This window comes from Elephas maximus, chromosome 15 (assembly GCF_024166365.1).
Source record: "Elephas maximus indicus isolate mEleMax1 chromosome 15, mEleMax1 primary haplotype, whole genome shotgun sequence".
NCBI classification, from domain to species: domain Eukaryota; kingdom Metazoa; phylum Chordata; class Mammalia; order Proboscidea; family Elephantidae; genus Elephas; species Elephas maximus.
In genome coordinates this window covers 53,863,969-53,889,681 of record NC_064833.1, presented here as the reverse complement: position 1 = coordinate 53,889,681, position 25,713 = coordinate 53,863,969, and the positions used below count along the sequence as shown (strand labels likewise).

Sequence of the window (25,713 nt, the reverse complement as noted above, 5' to 3'; positions counted from 1 at the left end):
AACAACACACAAGCTCCCACAGTACAACAAACTGACAGACATGACGGAGGTGAATATAATTAATACCGCTGAAATGTACATTTTTAAATTGCAATTTTTATGTTGTAGATATTTTACTACAAAAAAAAAAAAAAGATGGGAAGAGAAAGTATCCACCTTAATAAATTTCATGACATAGAATTGTTTACAAAAAAAAAAAAAACTGCACTTGGAATCAGACGATCCAAAATCCAACAGACAACTTAATAGTTGTGTCCTTGGACAAGCCATTTAACCTGTCTAATCCATGATCTGTTACGGATCAGACTATTGTAATCTGTCTTAAGATCTTCACTGGCTGATTTTTGGAAGTAGATCGCCAGGCCTTTCTTCCTAGTCTGTCTTAGTCTGGAAGCTTCAGTGAAACCTGTTCAGCATCATAGCAACATGCAAGCCCCCACTGACAGGGAGATGGTAGCTGAACTTGAGGTGCACTGGCAAGGAATCAAGCCTGAGTCTCCTACATAGATTTTTCTCAAGGGTCTTTGATCAATTAGTACTATGTCAAATGAGAAAAGGGGGAATGAAACAAAAGAAGATAATGGAAAACAATTTAAAGACGAAATTAGCTTTCAGAATTCAAAAGAAATAATTTAACTTTTAGTTATAAAATATCTGGAAAATATGTAACTTTAAATTAATAAAAGTGAAATGTCATTATCTCATAAAAGTGTTGTCTCATCCATATAGGAAATGAATTAGCAAACAAATAAACCCTAACTCACTGGTAAAATCACAAATGCCTCTTATGTATTGGAAAACAATGGTTTTAGATGTTTGTATAAGATGATCCCATATTTTCTTTGAGAAGTAAATTCAAAATATTAAAAACAATGTTTCCAATGATTCTTTTTGTTTTCTTTTAAAGTATTTTTTTTCCTTAACTGTGATAGGTAGAAGCATGTGTTTGCTTTAAATCTGTGCATCTAAATAATTAAATACTCGACAATCCGTGTATTACTGATACATATGCTGGATATATATGATTTCTTCTTTAATAATGAATATGAAACTTTATAAGATTGTGAACCTGAAACACTGAACAGAAACAGTCTGCCTGAAGAACAATACTTTCACCATTATAGGAAGATGAGTTTTAATGTTTAAACAATTAAAACCTTTCATTTTTTAAAAATTTGGTTATCTGATTCATTTGCCTATCCAATGACCCATACCAACCACAAACAACAAATACATTATTTGGTTCACTGAAAAGTGTTTTAACTAAAATTCACCAGATGTTGGCAATCACTCACTCCTAACCCACATATTACCTCACTGGTGAAAGAGGAGAATCCCACAGCCCCTCAGCCATTCATTAAGCAGTCAAATGGCTCTCCATAGAGTCCAGTCTTCCTGATCTCCATTACCCTTATTTCTATTGTAACGTTTGTCCATTTTCCTTCAATGATTATGAGACAAGAATTGGTCATAACCCTTCTGAACATATCAGCTGTTTACAATCTATCCAAATGGGAGCACATAGCTCCTGTTTCTGTTACAGCCTTATTTCTTCAGTGTTAGGGGCCGAGTCACAGTTACTTTTGATAACTTTCACGTCCTAAATTCCCGCAGCCAGTTGTACTATCATTCCACTCTCTGCAGATGCTCAGATGTGTTCCCTCTTTTGAATTCCTAGTTGCCTTTCACCTGAGCTACTGAAAGAGCCTTCTTTGGTTTCACCTGATTTTCACTGTTTTATGGAGTTTTATGATCCATCTGGAATTAATGTTTGGGTGTGGTATAAGGTAGGGTTTGAAGTTTATTAGTTTCCATACAGCTACCAGTTGATCTAGTATGATTTAGCAAAAAGGCTTTCCATCCCCCATTGGATTGCTGTGTTTTCATTGTAATGAACCGAACTATGTAAGTGTGAGTCTCTTTCTAGGCCCTCTCTCCAGTCAATCCTTATTTTAATGCCAGGATATATTGACTACTGAATTTTGACTACTGAATCGTTATACTCAGTCTTGAGGACAGGAAGTGTAAGTTCAATTCTGTTCTTTTTCAAAGTTGTTTCAGCTAGTTTAGGTCCTCACATGTCCATGTAAATTTTAGGATTGTGTTGTTAAATTAGTAGGTGTATATGTATGTAAAACTTATCAAACTGTGTACTTTAAATATATTGTGCATAATGCTGTTTAAAAAATTGTATAGACTTTCACTTCTGGAAAGATGGAATAGATATACTTTTCTCTATTTTTCTTACTAAATACAGCTAAAAATCCTGGAAGTTACATATAAAACAAATATGAAGAAAACTATGAAAGGTAGAAAAAAGGCAGAACAGATAGGGACCTTGAAACTTAAGGAACAACATGATATTTAATGAGTTCCCTGAGTTTTCTTTTGGCTGCATATTATTCCAGACTTCGAGGCAAAGAACCCAGTAACCTGGAAACATCAATGCACACAGACAACAACAACAACAACAAAAGCCGGCTCTGTCTAGCCAAATAACAAGAAACGGGCAGCCCAGCAAGACAGAAAACTTTAAGACAATAACACTTCTACACGAGCCAAACACAAAGGCTGACTGAGGAGCTTAGACTTTTACTTTTGTGAGACTGTAACAAGGCACCCCTAGACCCTCACCAATGTGGTTCAGAGAAGGCCACATAGACAGCTATGATTTTCATCCCCAACAAGCTGTAAAAGGAGCCCCTACAATCCCCATCGAAGTGGTATCAGAGGAGGTCTAGAAGAGAGTCAGGATTTTCAACACCATCCAGCAGTAAGAAAGCTACCTCAGGGGTGTGGTGTTGCTGGGGCTGTATGAGTAGTGGAAATAAGACACTAATACTCCTTCTGGACAGGGAGGTATAAGTGGAGGCTTGCCGAGGAATGGAAACTTCCATCCCCACTCACCAGGGATGAGGAGCACCTTTTGTTATTAACAGAAGTGGGAAACCAGGGTTTCTACCTACACCTGGCAGTCAAGAGGCAGCAGCTCCCTTTCCCTGCCAGAGAGGTGTCAGAAGAAGCAATCTAAACAGAGAGTTTAAATAAGCCCAAGAGTCTCATAATATAATACCCAAAATATTCAGGCTTCATTCGAAAAACACTTACTGCTCAAAGTATAAATTCTTACCAATCTGTGGGAATCTATAATTATCTCAAAATAAAAAGTCAATTAAAAAAAAAAACTGGAATATCACACCAGATAATATTGTAAAAAAAAAAAAAATATTGTAGTAGTTCATGTGAAATCTAGAAACCTTGCAATTGTATAGGTGTGTTCACTCTCCCTTGTCCTTTATGCACAGTTGTCAAGAGAATCACATTATATACTTTACAAACCCCACAAAACAATGCTCTAACTTTTGCTTAAAACAGTCATAAGTATTTTGACGAACTTAACAGAAAAATATTGCCTTTTCTGTATAGCCATGTACTCACTATTTCCAGTGCTCTTTTTCCTTCCCTAAAGATCTGACTTTCCATCTGGTGTCATTTCTCTTCTGCCCCAAGTCCTTCCTTTACCATTTTTTTGTAGTGCGGGTCCACTGGGATCAAGTCTAATGTTTTTTGTTTTTGTTTGTGTGCGTGTGTATTTGTTTGTTTAATCTGAAAATGTCTTTCCCGTTCCTACATAACCAAACTGAACCAGCGGCTGTTGAGTCAGTTTTAACTCATGCTGAGTCCGTGTATGTCAGACTAGAATAGTGCTCCACAGGGTTTTCAACAAATGATTTTTCGGAACTAGATCCTGGTCTTTCTTCCAAGGTGCCTGTGGGTGAGCTTGAACTGCTAACCTTTCAGTTAGCAGCCAAGCACATTAACCATTTGATCACCCAAGGACTCCATTTTTTTAATTCCTCCTACATACCTGAAGCATATTTTCACTGAACTTAGGCTGCCAAGTTTTCTTTGGTTCTTGCTATCAACATTTTAAACATATTGTGACACTCTTCTGTTCACTAGTGTTTCTAATGAGAGTTAGGGGATAGCCTTCTCCTTTATATAATGTGTAACTTTGTTCCACTCTGCAACTAAGGGGCTAAAATTTGGGAGTTATTTAAACATGTTTCTGTTCTGGTCTTTGAGGTCCCAGGCAATGTTCGTCACTCAAGCTTTAACCAGATTTTAACTGTGACTATAAATTTTCTGTTAGTGTTTGAAAATTGCATGAACTTTATGGGTTTAGAATTAACATATTGTCCTATTGCAGTGGTGCCATATTAAGAAACTGAGCTTTAGAGACTAAAGTAGATGGAAAGACTATCTCTTTGCTGAATATACATAATTATCAAATAAAATACCTGAAGTGGTTTCTGGTCTGAACAGAAAAGCATAAATCCAAAATTATCATTAATGAGACATGGCCTTATTTTATGATTCAGATGAAAGTACATATCAGTGGTAGCAAGGTTGTGTACCATTTTCTAGTAGCCAGTAGCCTATTTCAGTAGAGCGTAAAGGAAATCTATTTTTAATGAGGAAAAATGACAAACATAAGATATAGATGACTACCCTTTCAAAATTTTAAGACATCCTGAAATTTTTAATTAAATATTTCTTTGGCCTCCAATATTAAAATTATGGATGAAAGGAAGAAAATTTCTTCTCTAACCAATTAAATTTTATTTAATGAGACCACTAATAGCAATTATTCTCATTCCACCAAATAGAAATATTAAATTGAAACAAAAAAGCATCTGGTTATGTACTGATATTAGAAAAATGATACTTGAAGAAAACTGTATCTGTCCCTTTGCCTCAGTGCAACATCATTACCAAAGATTTTGGCCTCAGGAAAAAATATCCCAATAGGGAACTCAAATAGTTTCATTTAGTAGCAAATGACTGCAATAGTATGTACTGGTACAGGGGCAAACTCAGGATATTTTCCGTTAATAAAAACCAAACTGTAAACATAGAATTTATCACATAACCCAGAAATTTGTTCTTATGTATATACCCAAAGACTTGAAAACAAGGACTTAAACAGATACCTATACACCAGTGTTCATGGCAAAAGGTGGAAACAATCCAAGTGTCTATCAACTGATGAACGGATAAATAAAATGTGGTACGTACATACAATGGCATACATTGTTTATCCATAAAGAGAAATGAAGTTCTGATACACGCTGCGTGGATAAACCTGGAAAACTGTAGCTGAGTGAAATAAGTCAGACACAAAAGGACAAATATTGTCCCATTTACATGAAATATCAAGAATAGGCAAATGCATAAAGACTTTTATTTGTGGTTGCCAGGGATTGGTAGGAAGGGGAATGAGAAGTTAATTGTATAAACAGTATGAGTTTCTAACTGGAGCAATAAAAAAAACTTTTGGAAAATGATAGTGGTGACGGTTGTACAACACGGTGAAAGTAATCAATGTCCCTGAAACATTCACTTAAAAATGGTTAGAATGGCAGTTTTGGGGGGGGGGGTTTATATATATATATAACCATTAAAAAAAAAGCAACCAACTGAGCCAGCGCATATGGACTCCATGGTGCTGGTTGTCATAATATTCCACTTAGCTACAAATCACCAGCAAATGTGTCCAAATGTATCTTCCTCCAGTACATGATGGAGCCAAGTAAGTCAGGAAAAATACTTCTCCTTTTGGATGAAAAGGAACAATTAAATCTTTGGAAGATTATCGTGGAATTTTCCTGGCAATAATACATTCATGAAATATCTGTAAATCACATTTAAAAAATAATTCTGAATTTCAAGTAATGGAATAAACCAATATTTAATATTATTCTAAAAAAAATACATTGTAAAATGAGTAAGTGTCCAATAGTCTGTTTTCTAACTTCTGGTTTTATTACTGGATTTGGTTCAAAGAAGAACACACCTATGTTAGAAATTCCAAAAGTACAAATTAGAAACCTTGATTTGTAATTGCTGTTTTATTTGTGGCTTAGAAACATGATTAACTTTATGAGATATAAATAAAATTGTGTGCGATATAATCTGCTTGAGAAAATAGACTAAATCTTGACTTTAAATAATCCTTTATATAGACGCAAACGTTTTGGTGTTTGAATTCAACAATACGCACTAAAGACGTAAACAGTTGGTTATTGTTGTACAGACAGTTGGTTATTGTTGGTAATGCCAAAAGTAACTGAAAATATTTCTATGCATATTTGATATTTGGTTTTTCTTAGAATATGCAGTAGAATTTAGACTTTGAAAAATTGGGCAACGATGTCATCTGAGAACAAGAATGTGAAAATTCCACAGAATATATTCCTCCAACCCTCCTAATTATCTATGATGAGTGATTTGTGGAATTTTCTTATATCCAGGCATAATGACACATAAAAATGGTATAAATTAAGGAGAACGCTTTCATCCTGGAAAACACTAGAATATAAAATGAAACCAATTACCAAAATTTGTGTTGCCTTTCAGGTTCATTCCTTCAGAAAAGTTTTGAAATTAATCAGTTACTAATCTTCAATATCTAACTCCATCCTGTCCCACAGCCTCGGGTTTCAAGTTCTTTTACAACATTTTGAGCACCATCATCCTCTATGCCCCTGTCATTCATAGGAAGATCTAAAACATGAAATTATTTTAACACATGTGATCATAGAGTTGCAAGGATAAAAAATTCAGATTCAGAAATGCAAATGACAAGAAACACAAAGTAGAAAAACTACCGTGTTTGAAACTGCCTAATTGGGTTTTTGGCTCAGCACTCATTAGTGTCCTGACCTTAAAAAAGTCCTCTTAACTTTACAGGCTTCAGTGTCCTTTTATTAAGATTCCATTTGGGAGCTGAACTTGTGAGACATATAAAGCATGCTGTAAATCCTACTAAAATAGTTCTAACTGATAATAGTTTTAAGTACACATGCATCGCCTGCTGACCCTACACAGTAATCCTGCAGAAGAATTGAGGTGAGGATTGCAAGAGCAAAGATTTTTAGAAAAGATACATTAGCGCTGTCACCTGGGTCAAGAAGTTTGATAGTACATCCAAGGTATATGTATCTAAAATATAGGAAATTCTGTAATGTTACTCATTATGATCACTCTATCTCTAAAATAATATCCATTGAGTGTTCTTCCCTGTCCTCTCCAGAACTTCTGGCTACCTCTTAAATGGCCCCTTTGACATTACATGATAGCTTCTGAGGCATAGTCAGTGTGCTTTGAGGAGTATGTGGTGCTGAAGGTCCCCTTCAGGCCCTTCGTGCACTCTAAGATAAGTGGTCCATGATGACCTGTGAACAGGAGGCTCCCTGTTAGCCTTTTCCCTTTTGTTGCAAAGATAGCATTCATCAGCTGGAGTGGTGGCAGAGAAGGTGGGGTGGCAGAGAAGGTGGGAAGGAGAGGGGAGAAATCATAAGTTGTACCTTTAAGAGAGATGATAATGCTGAATCAGAAGTTTTCACCTATTTCATATTTTGTTTAGAGCTTTCTACAATTGGACGATATTTAGGGATAACCTATTTCCATGTCTGTTCTCATAAAAGTATACACTTAAAATATTTAAGAGAATGGCAACTTTTCTTACTAGTAAGTCTTCTCCAAGACTATTCTGATGAGGTCACCTAACTCCTTAGTATGTTTGCTCTCTCCAGTGAATTCAAGTAAGAAATGTGAATTCTGAAAATGTCAGATATCTGCCAGGCCAACTAAAATCTCATCTTGCCAAACAGCTGTGCGTAGTAGTATTTTAGCATGGAAATAACACTTTATTTCATTTATTTTTCTCTTCTCTGTGGAATAGGCAATGTGGCTGCAAACAAACAATAAAGATAACATCAGAAGTCTGAGTCCATTTGTGACTTCAGTTATAAAAATTTGAATTCAATTTGCCCCTGATATTTGTACAATATTCCTTGTTATATTTTCCACAACACTGGAACAAAGGAAAACACACATATACAACCTGGAAATATTTCGAAGGTGACATATGATCAAAGGTTACAAGGATTTAACTTTATCTTTGCAACTGAATGTTTGTAAGAAATTTAGATGCGATGTTGGCTGGCTTTTAATGCTTAGGTTGTTTAGGTTTATCCATTTGTCCATTGATAACCACCTAGGTTGTTTCCATTTTTTGCTATTGTAAATAGTGCTGCAATGAACATGGGTGTGCACGTATCTATTCGTGTGAGGGCTCCTATTTCTCTAGGATATATTCCAAGGAGTAGAATTGCTGAATTATGTGGTAGTTCTGTTTCCAGCTTTCTAAGGAAGCATCAAATCGATTTCCAAAGTGGTTGTACCATTTTCATTCCCACCACCAGTGTATAAGTGTTCCAGTCTCTCCACAACCTCTCCAACATTTGCTATCTTGTGTTTTTTGGATTAATGCTAGCCTTGTTGAGGTGAGATGGTATCTTGTTATAGTTTTGATTTGCATTTCTCTAATGGCTAATGATTGTGGGCATCTCCTCATACATGTTAGCTGCCTGAATGTCTTCTTTGGTTAAGTGCCTGTTTATATCCTTTGCCCATTTTTTAATTGGGTTACATGTCTTTTTGTGGTTGAAGTTTTGCAGTATCTTATAGATTTTAGAGATTAGACCCTGATCAGGTATGTCATAGCAAAAAAATTCTTCCCAGTCTCTAGGTTGTCTTTTTCCTCTTTTGGTGAAGTTCTTGATAAGCATAATTTTTTTTTATTTTTAGGAGCTCCCAGTTATCTAGTTTCCCTTCTGATGTTTGCACATTGTTAATTATGTTTTGTATTCTGTTTATACCATGTATTAGGGCTCCTAGCACTGTCCCTATTTTTTCCTCCATGATCTTTATCATTTTAGATTTTATATTTAGGTCTTTGATCCATTTTGACTTAATTTTGTACATGACTTGAGGTACAGGCCTTGTTTCATTTTTTTGCAGATGGATATCTTGTTATGCCAGTGCCATTTGTTAAAGAGACTGTCTTTTCCCCAATTAACAAACTTTGGGCCTTTGTCAAATATCAGCTATTCATAGGTGGATGAATTTACATTTGAATTCTCAGTTCTGTTCCATTGGTCTATATATCTGTTGTTGTACCAGTACCAGGCTGTTTTGACTACCATGGCAGTATAATAGGTTCTAAAATCAGGTATAGTGAGCCTTCACTTTGTTCTTCTTCTTCAGTAATACTTTACTTATCCACGGTCTCTTCCCTTTCCATATGAAATTGATGATCTGTTTATTAATTTATCCAAATTCCAAGGAATTTGGATAGGGATTGCATTGAGTCTATAGATTGCTTTGAGAAGAATTGCCATTTTCACAACTTTGAGTCTTCCTATGCGTGAGCAAGGTATGTTTTTGCACTTGTGTAGGTCTCTTTTGGAAAAGAAAGTATACTCGGCTGCCATTGGATGTAGTGTTCTGAGTATGTTGATGAGATCAGATTGGTTGATTGTAGCATTTAAATCTTCCATGTCTTTATTGAGCTTTTTTCCGGATGTTTTGTCCGTCACTGAAATGGTGTGTTGAAGTCTCCTACTATTATGGCAAAGCTATCTATCTCTCTTTTCAATACTGTTAGAGTTTGTTTTATGTATTTTGAAGCCCCATCATTGGGTGCATAAATATTTATTATGGTTATATCCTTCTGATATATTGACCTTTTAATCATTATATAGTGTCCTTCGTTATCCTTTGCGCTGGATTTTGCTTTAGAGTCTATTTTGTCAGAGATAAATATTGTCACTCCTGCTCTTTTTTGTTTGTTGTTGGCTTGATATATTTTTTTCCATTCTTGGAGTTTTAGTTTGTTTGTGTCTTTGAGTCTAAGGCGTGTCTCTTGTAGGCAGCATATAGACAGATAGTGGCTTTTTTTTTTTTTTTTAAATCCATTCTGCCACTCTGTCTCTTTATAGGTCCATTTAGTCCATTTACATTCAGCATTATTGATAGGTATGAGTTTAGTGCTGTCATTTTGATGTATTTTATTGCATATTATACACAGTTTCTTTTTTCCACTTAATGTTCTGTGCCGAGTAGTTTTTCGTTATGTATTTTCTTTTCATCTTTTTCATTGTTGTTGATTTTGTATTTGCCGAGTCTTTATGTTTTTCTTGTTTTTTTTTTTAATTTTTTTATTTTGATGTGTACAGTTGTTAGTTTCCTTTGTGGTTATCTTAATATTTACCTTTATTTTTCTAAGTTTAAACCAATCTTCTATTTCTTGATAGTGCCTTGACTTCCTCTCCATATGAAAGATCTATGACTACATCATTTAGCCCCTCTTTTTTATTTGAATGTTGTCATCTTTTACATATTGACATCTCCGTTTCCCTATTTTCAATGTTTTAGCTATGATTTATTTTTGTGACTTTCTTATCTGGGTTGATACACTGTTGTTCTGTCCTGTATTCTAGTCTTGGGTTGTTATCTGATGTTATTGATTTTTTAACTGGAGGAGTCCCTTGAGTATTTCTTGTAATTTTGATTTGGTTTTTACAAATTCCCTAAACTTGTCTTTATCCAAAAATGTCATATTTTTCTCCAGCATATTTGAAAGACAATTTTCCTGGCTGTATAAATCTTAGATGGCAATTTTTTTTCCTTCAAGGCTTTATATATGTCATCCCATTGCCTTCGTGCCTGCATGGTTTCTGCTGAGTAGTCAGAGCTTAGTCTTATTGACACTCCTTTGTAGATGGCTTTTTGTTTATACTCTTAAAATTCTCTCTTTATCTTTGGTTTTCCCAAGTTTGATTATACTATGTCTTGGTGACTTTCTTTTGTGATCTACCCTTTGCGGGGCTCAATGAGCTTCTCGGAGAGATATCTTCTCATCTTTCACAATATCAGGGAAGTTTTCTGCCAACAGATTTTCATCAATTCTTTCTGTATTTTCTTTTATCCTTCCCCCTAACCCCAGCTGTGGTACTCCAATCACTCGTAGGTTATTACTCTTCATACAGTCCCACATAATTCTTAGGTTTACTTCATTTTTTTAAAAAAATCTTTTATCAGATTTTTCCTCAAGTAAGTTGTTTTTGGTTTTAAGTTGGTGTCAAGTGCTTTATCTTCAATCTCAATTATTCTGATGTCCAGTGCCTCAATTCTATTCCTATGAATTTCTACTGAGTCATCTAATTCTGAAATTTTATTGTCAATTTTTTGGATTTCTGTTTGCTGCCTCTTATGGATTCTTGCAACCTGTTAAATTTGTCATTGTGTTCTTGTATAACCTTCTTGAATTCCTCTGTTGCTTTGTCTGTGTGTTCCTTGGCTTGTTCTGAGTTTTGCCTGATCTTTGGCTGATCTCTTGAAAAGCTCTGAATATTAATCTTTCCAATTCTACCTCCAGTAATTGCAAGAAGTTATCTTCCTCCAGGAGGTTTCTTTGTTTTTTGTTTTGGTTGCTTGCTGAAACTGTCATGATCTGCCTCTTTATATGATTTGATATTGGCTCTTGTCTTCAAGCCATCAAGAAGTTATTATATTTATTTATTTTATGTTTGCTTACTGTGTTCTAGATTCTTCTTTTGTTTTGGTATGTCCAAATAAGCTGGTCATGTGAGCTACTTCAATTATTGGTGTCTTCAAAGCCCTCACATCCTGTCACCAGGTGGTTAGAGCTCTTACTAGGTATGTGAAACCAGGAGTCTGTTTACTTTTCTTGTGTGGATTCAGCTCAGGTGTCCAAGTTGTTGGTCACCGAGTGTGTGGTGCAGGCTCTCATCTACAGTCCTACATGAGCAGGGGTGATTGGAGTAGGCACAGGTATCTGGCTCCAGTAGGGAGTCACATGCTGAGCAAGGCAGAGGGCTGATGACTGTCCCTGAGCGTCTGGGTGGAAGGCATGTCCTTGTTCCCTGCAACATGTAGGTGGGTGGGTTTTGCAGCCAGACTTCAGGCACCCAGTGCTGTTGGCTGTAAGGACTGGGAGGCACCACTTATTCTTGGACCCCTATTGAGAGTGGCTAAGTGGAGTGTGTAGAGCCACCAGCCCTCAGGCCCCTGATGTGGATAGGTGAGAACCCTGCTTAATGGATGGGGCGGTGTCAAATATTAGGAATCTGCCACTCTGCCTTATAGCATTGGAGTTGAAAATAGGCTTCAGATACATACCCTGTTGTACTGTGCTAATGAGGGCCTAAACCCACGGCCGTCGAGTCGAAAATGAGGGCCTACACTGTTGAAATGGGCCCACACAGGTCTATGCAGGGGTGCAAGGCATTCAAAGACCGTGGACCCCTTATGCCTGTGCCTAGGCAAAAGGGCTGTGTCTGCCCTGAGTTCCTGGTTTAGGGGAGCTGGCAGATTATTTTTCCTGTTTAATTTCTTCCCTTTCCAAAGTGAGGAAGATGGCTTGGGAATGCAACAGGTCCTACTTCTGGCCCAGGGGGTACAGCAATCTCTGAAGCCAGACCAGGACCCTGAGCAGAGCAGTGAGGGAGCATATAAATTGGAAAGAGCTGCTTCCCAAAGCGGGGAAGGGTTTTTTTGATCTGCACAGTAGGTTAGACACTTGTACTTACCTTTTGCTGATTGAATGCCGTTTCTCTGGTTCCAGAGGCTTGAGCAGGCTCTCTGCCACTAGGTTTCTCCTGATGTAGAAAACACGTCCCCAGTGTTACTGCTTGTTTCAGCCTGTGCGTGCCAGCCAGTTCAGCCTGCAGGGTGCTGGCCAGGTAAGGTCCAGCAAATCCTCGCTGCTTCTGAACTGTCTCTCCCTCCCCTTGCCGCTCAGTCTGACTCCTCAACTTTGTCTTTGATGTTCAGGGCTCCTAGACTGCTTATATAATTGATTCACTTGTTTTTGGGGGGTCTTTGTTGTAAGAGGGACCACAGGAAGCATCTGACTACTCCACCATCTTGGCCCCACTTCTATCAACTCTTTTTACATCACCTGTTTTGCTTGTTTTTCTGTTAGTGAAATAGACAAAAAGCTAATACTAACGTCTACAAATACAGGAGGTAGGTGACTGCAAGGTTGATCAACCATAGTATTTTAAACATTTGTTATGAAAATAGCACAATAAACCTTCTGTCTTGGAATAAAAAGGAAAGAGAAGACAGTGGCTGAACATACACAGCATGAACTATACAGACACTCAGAGCACACACATGGGCAAAAGAGCACTAAGAGAACCATATATCTACTCAAATTGATATGTCATAGAGTTAGTAAGAAGGACCTTTTAACAAATGAATAAATTATCTCCTGAGATAGTGAGTTCCCAAAAAGTCACTGGAAGTGAAAGTGCAGAGGTTTTATTATCAACTCCCTAGACTTTTTATTTTGAGATATTGAGCTATGAGATCTCTAAGGTCTCTAGCAACTCCATGAGCCAGTGACTGAAAGAGTACATTAAGATTAATGGTTCAAGATACTAGAAATACAATTTTAACTGTTTAATTTTTCACCACGCAACTTAATCACATGAAAGCTGGCTTTCATCATTATAGGTATACTGAAACTGCTCTCTTGGCTGACACAATGATCTTGTTTAAAATGCAGTCATTATTTCTCGACTCCATCCTCCTTGACCTTTCTTCTGCATTTGTTACTACTGATCGTCCATTCTTCTTGAAACTTACTTCCCTAGACAGCCCCATTAAACATTCTCTTTGTTCTCGTTCAATCTTTAACAGATCCTTCTGAGCTTCTGTCTTTGGTTCATGTTCTCATTCTTTCTCAGGTGTAGGTATAGCCCACCAATGTGCTCTCTTTATATTATCTCCTTTTCTCATTCATTAACACAGGTTCAGCCTTCCTGATGTGCTGTTAAATTCCTGAACTTTAAAGCCTACATACATTACATAGTATTCCTGGTGATGCAGTGGTTAAAGAGCTAGGCTACTAACCGAAAGGTTGGTGGTTTCAAACTACCAGTCACTTCATGAGAGAAAGCTGTAGCAGTCTGTTTTGGTAAAGATTCACAGCCTTGGAAACCCTGTGGGGCAGTTCTACTCTGTCCTATAGGCTCTCTATAAGTTGGAATTGACTTGAGGGCAATGGGTTTGGTTTTTTAACTCATTACATGAGTTCTAGTCATGTATGTTCAGTAAATAATAACAACAACCTTTGTTTGAGTATTTTACTCAGTCTGGTTTCTCAGCTGAGTAGTTTTTTCAATCTAATATCTCTCCACAGAAATTTGAGGTTCCCAAGGCCTCCTTTCATTTAGTATGTTCACTGTCCTTTTTAGTCCAAGATAATATAATCCCTGTAAAATTGTGTGGGCTTTTTATATTTCAATTTATAATACATTCATTAGAGAAAAGTCACACCTATAAATTCTTTTGATATAAGCCTTTCTCTACATTGGATCCTCATGAGGCTGCTATGAGACATGCCCTTAAGAGTCTTAGAAGCTTGATTATTTAATATAGAGGCATATCCTTTAGACCCTTAGAAGATCTTTAGCTTTTATCTATTTGAAAGGATCTATGAGGCACCAATTTAAATCTTCCTGAAGCATTAACAAAGGGTTTTTTAGTTACCCCTTCAACCTCATCTTTCACCTGCCCTGAGGCCACATTTTCCTAACAGTATACTAGATTTGATCTTTGCCCTGAGGTCTCTTCTTATTTTAAGAATTTTTTTTACTGGGAAAGACAGAGGATAAAATACAGTTTTATTTTCAATTTTAGCAAGTTTTGGATCCTTATATATCTTCACATTTTTTTCTTAAAAAATGAGTATTTTCTTTCTTAGCTTACCTTTCTGTATTTGTAACTTATGATATCCAGCTTCAAAAAAAAATGGGCAATTTCAACGTTCTGCCTTGACATTCCTTTAATTAACTCCATCAGTTCGTTAGGTATATCTCCTATTTTAGACATTTTAAAATCAACTCAGTGCTTAGACATTATAAAAATAGCAGGTAACAATTTTGCTAAATTTTCAACCACTGAATAAAGTTCTCCTTTGCTTCAGTTTCCAATAATATTTTTTTTCACTTCTTCTCATTGCCTAGTCCAAAATTGAATGCCCTATGCTTAGATGTTTGTTACAACGACACCCTATTTCTATTACCAATTTCTCTATCTGTCAGGTTTCAGTCATTAAAGTAGAAGTGAGTATGTGACATAAAATGAAAGATTGGTAATTGAAAATAAACCTTATACAATTCTGGTTGCTGATGGAATATATGCAAGATTTTTGCTTCTGCATTTAATAATGGGTCTGAAGTGGCTACAGGTCAACTAGGCCAAGAGTCAGGAAAGAAAGAAGGACATAAAATGGGGCAGGAGGAGGAGGCAATGGCAAACTGGAACCCATAAGGCAAAATAGAATCTGTAAGCACAAACTGGGCTCCGTAAGGACAATGTAAAACCATTTTCACTCTCGATGATGCAGGAAACACGCAGGAGAAGTTGCTGCCCTTTGCCACATAGATGCAAATGCACCTGGTCCAGGACTTAGTAAGAGAACCTGAAGGAGAACTGGTGGGAGCTGGTGGAACTGCAGACCCAGGTACTGCCAATGCCAAGAAGGTAGTCAGCAGATCAGTGACAACTTGCTTGATCTTCCACCACGCCTGGCACCCTACATGGACCTTCAGAGCCTAAAAGTGCCTTCTGCTTCATTTCTACCTCTCAAATCTCACACAAATCTCCCTTCTGCTTAAGTATATCTTGCTACAATACAGGGAATGGAATTCTAGGAAATATTGTTCCAGCTTATTAAGTTGATAGGATATAAAGCCTCCACCAAAGGCTTCCTAGAAGACATGTTAAGTTTTATCTTTAAAACTTGAGAAGGACTTAGACAATGACGGTGAGGAAGGCAAAGAGGTTATCATGAACAAAGACATGGATTCGAGGAATGAGCATAGGGAACAAAGGGCACTGCTCAATGGGACAGAGACTGGGTATGCTACATTTAGTAGGTGCTCTATAAATATTTGTTGAATGAATAAATGTGTCACTTGAACAGAATGTGTAAGACAGGGAATGGCAGAATTTGAAGTGGCAAGTTTGACATGGACTGAATCATGTAGGATCTTGTATATTGTTGTCATTAGGTGCTGTCAACTGGATTTTCAACGCTTAGTAACCCCAGGTAACAGTAAAACTTCCTCATAGGGTTTTCTAGGCTATAATCTTTACAGGAGCAGATTGCCAGGTCTTTCTTCCACAGAGCTGCTTAGTGGGATCAAACCACCAACCTCTCAGTTAGCAGCCAAGTGCTTAACTGTTACACCACCAGGGCTCCTTTAATCTTGTATATCACTCTTAAAAAAAAAAAAAAAAAAGTTAGACAAAGGAATGGCCTAGCTGGGTCTACAATTTAGAGGACCCTCTCTCAGTAGGATGAGCTATGAACTGGTTTAAGAATGAATTAGAAAGGTGAGAAAGTGTTTGTATCAACCCAGGCAAAACAATGCCAGTTTAAGGTAGGGCTTTGAACCAGTTCCTTCCTGTTTGAATCTCTACTGAAAATCTGTGTTTCTACCCCAGATATACTGAATCAGAATTTACATTTTAACGAGATCCCCAGGTGATTCTCATGTATAATAAATTTTGAGAACCACTGCTCTACTACTTAGTGGTTCTCAGAATCGGTCCCTACCCAGCAGCATTAGCATCACCTGGGAACATGAACGAACTGGTTCCAAGCTCTGCCTTAAATTGGGGCGAGAGTGTGAGACTTTGATATTGGCTGGGAAAGCTGTGGCTGAAACTAAGTTTTAACAGAGTGTTCTAAAATGCCTTTAATAAAGAACATATTCCTAGCAGATATTCAAATATTTCTTGTCACATTTCCTGAAAAAAGAAATCATTTATTTTTGAGAAAGTATGTTACATCTAATGCTAGCCGCCATCTTAATATTAAACTTTTTCATCCTACTTCTGGCATTTTTTTTTTTCTCTCAATTCTCGTATTTTGAAAACTGAACAGATTCCATCATCAGCAAAGCATAGCAGGTTATATAGGTGGAGTTTTTTTGTTTTTTTTTTTTCCGCCCCTTACATTTGAAATTTGTAACGCCTAATGGGTAATCCAGCTGAATTATATTTCCATATGATTAAAGAGAAAAATGACTGGTCATCGAGAAAGATAAAGACATTTTCCAGTCAGCCATTAACATCAGAACACATATCGTTTGTTTTATCTGGCAATTGGCCTTTGCTTTTTAAACTCTAAAGCAATGCTAATTTAATAATACAGAAGACAGTTCAGTGACCGGAAAACCATTCTGCCCCACCAGAGCCTCTGCACAGTTAAAATCTTCTCATTTCTCTATCAAGAAAACCAGAAATCCCTTTGGTCACAGGAGGAAATGGTTTCTGGGTCCTTCCTGGCAAAATACAGGAATGAAACCCTCCCATCATATATTCATGAGAGCCTTACTAAGCCCATTTAGCAGAGTATGTCAAAGTTTAGCTTCTGCAGCAGTTTCCTCTAGAGCATTTGCAAAGAAAGCAGCTCTCTGTGTGCTCTTGCACTTTGGGGCAGAAAAAAGCAGTGATACGCACTGGGGGATGGGATCCTTCTTGGTTCTCCTCAGTGTTTTTCCTCCCTCTACTTTGTAAATTCAGAGTTTATGCTTGGGGTCTCCCTGGTTTCCCAAGCTATATCAACACCAGCAGATATGGCAAGTGCTGATAACAGCCATAGGTTTTAGCAAGCTCATGGTACTAAATAGGATTCCAGATCACAGACATTTAATGAATCAACATACTTTTACTAATGGATTTTCCCCTGGCTTATAAATAAATAACATATGCCTTGTTTAATTCTGTCTTCAAAATTGTGCCCAAACTTCCTTCCTCTGTGAAGCCTGAATTCAACATTCACTTTCAACTATCCAAGTAAATCGGCGTCTTGACCATCTCATTTCCCTCCATATAGCCGTCTTAGCCGTAAAGGTATCCCTAACCTCATTTAAAATATGTTTTTGTGTGTGTGTGCATGTGTGTGATTCTGCTATCTCTAAAAACACGTGAAATATTTATGGATAATTTTTAAACACAGATAATCTCCATGTGTATACAGATGTACATGTTCACCCAGTGACATTCACACCCATTCACAGTCCCTGGAACCTGCCCAGCAGCATTACGAAGACTGGGGAACAGACAGAAAGTGTCAATGACTTTTGCAGCCCGGGGTAAAGTAGAACAGCCAAAGGAGACAAGGGGCTCTAGATTATAGCTGTTGGAAAAATCCAGACTGCCTTTTTTTACAATTGCCCTGAATCCTCATATTTTCAAGCTTTGGGCAGTGATTCATTTCCCAACTGCTCTCTGGGTTTGGGTGTAGTATCAGAGTAAGAGAATATTTGGTACAGGCTCATATTCTCTAGCGCAAGAAAGCCTAGGGAAAGAATATAAACTCAAGTCTGTATGACCCAGGAAAGCGATTTGTGTGTGTATCCAGAAAGTGTTCTTGGAAAGAATAGAAAGCCTAGAGTTTTCAAGAAAACCTCTGTATAGTGAGCAAAGAGAAAAAATTCTATTTTACTTCTATTAGTTTTTATTCTACTTTCATGGGACAGGCAAGAAGTAAAATTAGAAATTAACGATGCTATTTGCCCAGCGTAATTCATCAACCCTTTCAGCATTTATAACCTTCAGCAGTTAGATCTGTTTCTCTGTTCCCTTTGCCCCCAACCCAAAGACACACACACACATACACACAGGCTCCAAGGCTCTCCTTCTAGAACTACCAGCTGGATTTGCATCTCTGGACCGTAATCCAATTGTCATGGAGTGACTCAAGAACCATTTTCTTTTTGGAGGAAGAATTTCTGATAACATTTATTGTTTTCCCATATATATCTTCATTTAAAAGGCCCAATGCTCAGTCGGTAAAGGTGAAATTTTAACATCAAAGACAAATTGTGAGGTATCATTTTAAGCAAGAGTTTTCTTCAGTTATTCTAAGGAACTCTGAAAACTTTTATGGAATAGCAACTCTCAGGAATGCAGTGTGCTGGCAACTGAAAGAAAAATGACAAATGATAAGTTTCCTGTCTCATGGAGCTCATGATACGTGATGGGATATACAACGTAGAATGAAGAAAGTGCTACTTACAGGTGTGCATCACAGTGTGGGAGTGTAGAGGAAGGAGACATAGATTCTAGTGGGGTTACTCACTGAAAGCTCCATTAAGCCATCATGGAGGAGGTGGAATTTGAAGTGAACATTGAGGCATGAGCTACTGTCTGACTTATGGAGAATGGGAGAAAGAACACTAGAGGCTAAACAACCCTTTTTCTCCTCCACTAAATCCATTATCCTCAAAGATAAATCTCAGTTCTTTAATATTGTTTTTAACTTCCTTAAATATTCTGTATGGAGAGACTCAGTATCTTTAGATAGTAAAATGTGTTAAACAATGGACTGAAACTTATCACTGCAGCATTGTAGTGTATCTCCACAGCCAGAACCCTGGGACGGCCTCTTGTCTCACAGAAGATATGACATTTTCTTGTACAAATGCCCACACACACATTTGAAACAATCATATCTACAGGGGAAATTGACTTATTTAACGCTAGAAAACTTGCCTTCCTTGACTTCCTATCACATCTGATGAATGTCTCTCAGAGAAGCCCAACCCTGGTAATGTATAAAGAGGCCCTAGGTGTTTTTTTTAGTGAATTGGAGTCTGAAAGGTAGATTCTGTTAAACATTACAACCAAGACTTGTGAGTTTTCCCTGGAGCAACTCTGTGTCAGATCCTGTTGGCATTTACCATCCCTCAGCCCTGGCCAGTTGGAGATGTATCTGTTCTTTCACCTCATTTCTCAGTCATTATCACTACAGTCTCTATCTCATCAGACACACTGACTGGGGTCACATCCAGCTGGGGAAACTGGACTATATCTGAAAAAGAAAACAATAAGATAACAGTCATAAATACAGGCCCAAAATGTGCAATATTTGAAGATAATACTTTGCCTATTACAGGCTTCTTTCTTGAAAGGAAATATTTACCTCATATTCAGCCATGAAATCTGGATAGAACAATGTGAGGAAAACAGAAAAACAAGTGTAGTTGTTTTGTGTTGTGTTTGAAGTATAGAAATTTCCATATAGTCGTCTTTATTCAAAAGAAAAAATAAAGGGAGAAACTCAAATATATATTCTGAATTTTCCCCATTTTCTTTGCTTCCTGATGCTTTTGGAAGATTTTTCATTTGCTTGAATACACTAATGACCATATCTATTTTTTAAATTATATATAAAGTCACACAAACCTGTTCTGTATTAAAACAGAGAATTGGTCTAGGAAGGATGTTGAAAAGCATTTCCACATTCCACAAAACTGTCCCTTAGCATTGCTAGACAATTAATGCACTCTCCAGAGAGAAATCTGAACTGCTCTGAAAACAGAGAAGGAACTTGAAGCATTTGTTTTAATACTTTTAAAAAATACTTTTCCAGTTTGGTTTGGAGCATGAATCAGGTGTAGAATACTGTTCATGTAGACAGATATCTTAAAGTAAACCTCACGAGAAATGGTACACCTTCCTAAGAATAATTTGAACTCTTGTTTTAGATGCCAACACCAAAGGGTAAAATAATGACCAGAAATAACGATTATTTCAAAATTTATTTTTAAATAATTTTATACAAAGCAGGCATTGAAACTAGGATGCCTTATTTTATTTCTGTGTATTCCTGTAATGTATTTTTAACTTTGTTGTAATAAAGACAAGCCTTTCTATCCAATGTGAGCAAAATAAAGTTTCCTCAGCTGGAATTTGATGCTCTCCCACTTCGTTGAACAGCAACAGGCTCTGCACTTCTGGATGAAATATTCAATTTCACTTCATTATACTTTATCCAATAAAAGGGTAATTTCTTTGAACCAAATTCGCAAAGCTTCTTCCTTAAAAATATTTCCCCATTTTAACAACTGAACTATAATAAATGCTCTGGGCCTCCATAAATCTAAATGAGTGGCCATTTCTTTTTTTCCCAAATATTTATTTTGTTGTTGAGAATATAGACAGCAAAACATATACCAATTCAACAGTTTCTACATATACAATATAGTGACATTGACTATACTCTTTGAGTTGTGCACCCTTTCTCGCCCTCCTTTTCTGAGTTGTTTCTCCCTCATTAACATAAACTCATGGCCCCCTAAGATTCCTATCTAGTCTTTTGAGTTGTTAACAATTCGATCCCATATAGGTAGTTCTAAAAAGAGCATAATGCTCAAGGAAGACTTTTTTTTTTTACTAGTTAAGCTAAACTTGTTCAATTTTAAGAAGAATTCAGGGGTATTTTTGGTTTAAGGTTTAAAGTTTATCTCAGGGAAACAGTTTCAGGCATTCATCCACACACCATGGCTCCAGAACATCTAGAATTTATGAGAATTTAGAATTCTGTTCTACGTGTTCCCTATTTTGATCAAGATTCCTCCGTGGAATCTTTGATCAAAATCTTCAGTAATGGTAGCTGAACCATCCAGTTCTGGTCTCATGGAAAAGGGGGCAGTTGCTCATGGAAGCAATTAGTCACACACTTCATATCCATTCCTCCAATTCTTGACTCTCCTTTTTCCTCTGTTGCTCCATATGAATAGTGAGTGGCCATTTCTTAATTAAGGGTACACAGTTTCACAGATTTTCCAGAAATTCATATTAAACTTGTATATGTCTGGTTCGTACCATCCAACTAAGCTGAATCAATCCAATTCAATAGCAATTCCAATTCTATTCCATTTCTGTACCAACGAAGTGAAATCAATTCAGTGCAATTCTGTTCTCTTCTAACACCAACTGCAAATGCAGTACTTCTTTCTCTGACCCTAACCTAACTATGTCAGAGCTCACAAGTTAAGAGGCACATTCCTCCAGACTTCCAAGTCAGCCCAAGACTTCAGGTGCCAGCCACAAGCTTGGGAGTCCCCAAGCCCTCTCACTTCTAATCTGCTGGCCTGCACTACCCCCTTGGTTTTGATAATTCACTAAAAAACTCACAGAACTCAGGAAAGCATTATACTTTTATTACAGTTTTATTGTAGCAAAAAGGATACAAATGAGTAGATACATAGGACAAGGTCTGGGAAAATTCCCAGTGCGAAGCTTCTGTGTTCTAAAGGGTACGCTACCTTCCTAAACATGCATGTCTTTTACCAACCAGGAAGCCCATGGAGCTTCCATGTCCAGAGTCTTTACAGGGGACTCATTACATAGATATGATTGATGGAATAAAGGCCCACATGGCTGAACTTAACCCTCTGTTCCACTTCCTGAGGCTAGCTGTTATAGAGAAGATGCCTCATTAGCATAACCTGTTAGTAAACCTGTGGTTTGTAGGCCTCATCAAAGACACTTCAATCCCTGGAGAAACCCCAAAATTTTAGAGATTATCTCTCAGTAACCAAGGACAAAGATAAAATTTTTTAGGTAAAGTTTAATTGCAAACCCCAAACCAACAAAAATTAAAACAAAAAACAATGTACGGTCAACCATTATTAGGTAAGCATAGTTGGGATGGGGGTGGTAATAGAGGTAAAATTCAAAATTACAGTGAAAATAAATTTAGTTGACTCTCTATTAATTGATACCAAGACTCAGCAGCAATCAGGGATGGGACATGTGGCTGGGTAATGAAAATATTCTCTGGGCTGAGTAATAGAGTCTGACTTTCAGGCTAGCCTACTGGGGTAGGGAGGTGTGGGAAGGAAAACTGCTCACCGCAGAGGAGTACATCAGAAATCAAGGCTTTCTTCCCTCTCCAATAGAAAAGTTTCTCTCAGGTTTTCTCCTTCAACTCCCCACATTCCTCCACCCAACCCTGCAATCAGCACTAATTAGCTGATTTCAAATTACCAAGCAGTGGTTAAGGGCTCAGCTGCTAATATAAAGGTTGGCAGTTCGAATCCACCAGCTGCTCCTTGGAAACCCTATGGGGGCAGTTCTACTATGTCCTATAGGGTCACTATGAGTCAGAATAGACTCCATGGTAATGGGTTTATCAAATCACATCATAATTTATCTGATCAGCTCAGATCTCCTCTAAAAGGAAATTTTAACTCTACTCAAAAACCAAAGCCCGTTGCCCTGGAATCGATTCCAGCTCGTCGCGACCCAATGGGACAGAGTAGAACTGCCCCATGGGGTTTCCAAGACTGTAATCTTCAAGGAGGCAAACTGCCATATCTTTCTTCCACAGAACGACTGGTGAGTTCAAAATGGTGACATTTCAGGTAGCAGTCAGTTCTTAACCACTGTGCCACCAGGGTTCCTTTAACTGTACCAGTGTTTCTAACAATTTAATATATATTTGAATCTTCAGGACAGCCTTTACAAATACCAATGCTCAGGCTGCCCATACTCATTAAATCATAAAACTAGAGGTGATAATTTTTAAAACTGCCTTGGTGATCATGTACAGCCAAGTTTGAGAACCAGTAGATTATACTACAAGGTATGTAGCCTAGAGGCATGGTAGGAGGATTGAAACAGTCATAGATTGGTTAATGGGAGTTATGAGCTCTAGTTCTCATTTGAACCAGTTGTTTGATCTAGTTCAGGGAAAATTCCTTTAGCCTTTCTCTCATTCTTTCCTTCCAGCTTAATACTCTTGCATTATCTTTTTAACAACATTGCATTCATCATTTAGTGTAAAATCATTTAGTTTTGTGTATATTCTGATATATAGTTATTACACCAATTCATTCATTCAACAAATATTTATCAAGTATCTACTATGTATCACATAGTGTTATAAGAACTAAGGATATAGCTGTGAGCAAAATGGGCAACACCATCTACATTTGTGGAGCTTTTGTTTTACTTCAGGGGTTTTGTAGAAACTAACTGAATTAACTCTGAACTCTAAATCAGTGATTCTCGAAGTGTTGCCCTCAGATCAGCAGCAGCAACATCACCAGAGAACTTGTTAGAAATATAAATTATCAGGTCCTACCTCAAACCTACTGAATCAGAAACTCGGAGGCCGGGGCGCAACAATCTATGTTTTAACAAAGCTTCCAGGTGCTTCTGATGCATGGTAAAGCTTGAGAGCCATGGCTCTAAAATCAATGTAAAATTAGATGATTATGACATTTTAAAGCATGAATGGTACTTTGGGAAATAGAATGTATGCCCTAAGCAGGATGCAGAAAATTCTGATTGAAAGCAAAATTGCTCCAAGGAGACAGCCAATGCTAAACAGACTCACTGACCATCCCATGTGAATTCAGTCTCGGTGACTGATAAAAATCACCTACAAGTATTTCCTTACATTATAGCATAGCATAGTATAGCAAAGTTACTCTGCCCCTGTACTTCAGATTTTCATTTTATGCACAAATGGCCAGACATGCTACGTTGTTCTCAGCACTATACTAGTTAAAAACCAGTTGCAAAATACAACTAACATCGTGACACTAATTTTAGGAAGCTTTAGTGCTGACAGCTATGATTCTCATTCATTTACTCATTCACCTTGTACAGATTATCTACTATGTGCTAAATATAGATGCCAAGCATGAAAACATGAATAAGAATCTGTTCTTGCTGTAAAAAAGTTAACAGATTGTGGGGTAGGCAGTGAAGTGAGAATTGCTAACAGAACCATGTAGAACTTGCAAACGAAGCCCTGAAGAAAGGTGAATTATCTGTTGCTGATGGAAGCTACACAGACTTCACTGAGAAGATGATATTGAAAATATTCATCAGGCAGACAAATGGAGGAAAAGTACTCCAATGAGAGGGAAAAGCATTAGCAAAGACATTGGGTTGTGAAAGACCTTGGCCTATTGAGAAAACTGAGACTTGTTTGTTGTTGTTAGGTTCTGTCGAGTCTGTTCCAACTCATAGCAACCATATGTATAACAGAATGAAACACTGCCCGGTCCTTCACCATCCTCACAATCACTGTTATGCTTCAGCCCGTTGTTGCAGCCACTGTATCAATCCATCTCCTTGAGGATCTTTCTCTTTTTCAATGACCCTCTACTTTACCAAGCATGATGTCCTTCTCCAGGAAATGATTCTTCCTAATAACATGTCCAAAGTCTGTGAGACAAGCTCTCACCATCAACACTTCTAAGGAACATTCTGGTTATACTTCCTCCAAGACAGATTTGTTCATTCTTCTGGCAGCCTGTGGTATATTCAATATTCTTTGCCAACACCACAATTCACAGATATCGATTCTTCTTCCATCTTCCTCATTCATTGTCCAGCATTCACATGCATAAGAGATGACTGAAAATACCATGTCTTGGGTCAGGCGTACCTTAGTCCTCAAAGCAACATCTTTGCTTTTTAACACTTTAAAGAGGTCTTTTGCAGCAGATTTGCTCATTGCAATACACCCTTTGATTTCTTGACTGAAGCTCCATGAGCATTGATTATGGATCCAAGTAAAAAGAAATTCTTGACAACTTCAATATTTTCTCCATTTATCATGATGCTGCTTATTGGTCCAGTTGTGAGGATTTTCGTTGTCTCTATGCTGAGGTATAATCCAAACTGAAGGCTCTGGTCTTTGATCTTCATCAGTGAGTGCTCCAAGTCCTCTTCACTTTCCACAAACAATGTTGTGTCATCTGCATATCACAGGTTGTTAAGGAGTCTTCCTCCTATCCTGATGCTGTGTCCTTCTCAGATTATTAGCTCAGCATAGAGATTGAATAAGTGTGGTGGTTGGACCCAAACTTGACACGTACCTTACCTGACTTGAAACCATGCATTATGTCCTTGTTCTGTTCAAACAACTGCCACTTGGTCTAAATACAGGTTCCTCATGAGCACAATTAAGTGTTCGGGAATTTCCATTCTTCACGATATTATCCATAGTTT

The 25,713-nt window shown here is 37.4% G+C and overlaps 1 pseudogene; it reads right to left on the bottom strand.

The window, feature by feature from the left end:
* Positions 1-14,739, bottom strand: part of LOC126058670 (kallikrein-10-like) — a 29,298-nt pseudogene extending 14,559 nt beyond the window's left edge.
* Between the last annotated feature and the right edge of the window lie 10,974 nt (positions 14,740-25,713).